The sequence below is a fragment of the Symphalangus syndactylus genome, chromosome 15 (genome assembly GCF_028878055.3).
Source record: "Symphalangus syndactylus isolate Jambi chromosome 15, NHGRI_mSymSyn1-v2.1_pri, whole genome shotgun sequence".
Lineage (NCBI taxonomy): Eukaryota > Metazoa > Chordata > Mammalia > Primates > Hylobatidae > Symphalangus > Symphalangus syndactylus.
In genome coordinates, this window is record NC_072437.2 from 93,409,531 (window position 1) to 93,410,852 (window position 1,322).

Sequence of the window (1,322 nt, forward strand, 5' to 3'; positions counted from 1 at the left end):
TGCCTCGGCCTCCCAAAGTGCTGGGATTACAGGCTTGAGCCACCGCACCCGGCCAGCATTGCTATATATTTTAAAAATCGTTCCCATCTTTGCAGAGGTACACATGAAATAGTTACAGATAAAATGATATGAAATGGGAAGGGTGATGGGGAATAGGGAGTGACAGTTAATGGGAACGGGGTTTCTTTTTTGGGATGATGAAACTATTCTAAAATTAGATTATGGTGACGGTTGCTCAACTCTGTAAATACACTAAAAACCACTGAATTGTACACTAAATAGGTGAACTATAAACATGTAAACTGGATCTCAGTGAAGCTGTAAAAGATGACATAAAGTCAGAGATTTTCTTCAAAATCATCTGATGTGGAGGGTTTGAGTGGAGGAATCAAAATTAACCATGTGTCACCAGTGGTTGCACCTGAGCCACAGTCATATAAGTTCATTATACTTTTTATTAGACATTTTCTATAATAAAAGGTTTTGAATAAAAAAGATTTGAAGAAAAGGCCGAGCTGTCGCGTACCTAGGATGCCGTGTGGAAGCCGAAGCTGCACCTCCCGCATGACCCCTCCAGCCAGCTAGGCCCCTCAGATGAGAGTTACACCCAGGCCAGCACCAGCTGCTCAGCCACCAGCAGCGGCACCCCCATCTGCAGTTGGCTCTCTTGCTGCTGCGCCCCGTCTGATGGCCCAGATGGCAACCACTGCAGCTGGCGTGGCTGTGGGCTCTGCCGTGGGGCACACACTGGGTCATGCCATTACTGGGGGGTTTAGTGGAGGAAGTAATGCTGAGTCCGTGAGGCCTGACATCACTTACCAGGAGCCTCAGGGAACCCAGCTGGCACAGCAGCAGCAGCTTTGCTTCTATGAGATCAAATAGTTTTTGGAGTGTGCCCAGAACCATGGTGACATCAAGCTCTGTGAGGGTTTCAATGAGGTGCTGAAACAGTGCCAACTTGCAAAATGATTGGCCTAATCAAGAAGTTCAACCTGGAGAAATGGAAAATCAGCTCTATAACCAAGTTAGTTTGGTATAAAAATAGAATTGATAGTGAAGGTATAAAGTGTAACCATCAGTTAAATCTCTCGTGTCGTTCCTGGCTTCCTTGCTTCTGAATTGAAATGGAAGGGGGTGTTCCTACTCTGTAGAATTTGGGGCTGGGCAAATGTTTGTGTGGCCTCCTTAAAAGAGCTGTTATGATTTTATTCTTTGTGAGTTAATTAGAATAAAGTCATTTTCTTCCAAGGGGGGAAAAAAAAAAATTTGAAGTATTGGACAAGTTAACTTATCCTGAATGTGTGGAAGATGACTACCCTTGC

At 44.6% G+C, this 1,322-nt stretch overlaps 1 pseudogene; it reads left to right on the forward strand.

Annotated features, from left to right (window-relative positions):
• Positions 1 to 531: 531 nt before the first annotated feature.
• Positions 532 to 991, forward strand: LOC129464051 (coiled-coil-helix-coiled-coil-helix domain-containing protein 2-like; annotated as a pseudogene).
• Positions 992 to 1,322: the final 331 nt, after the last annotated feature.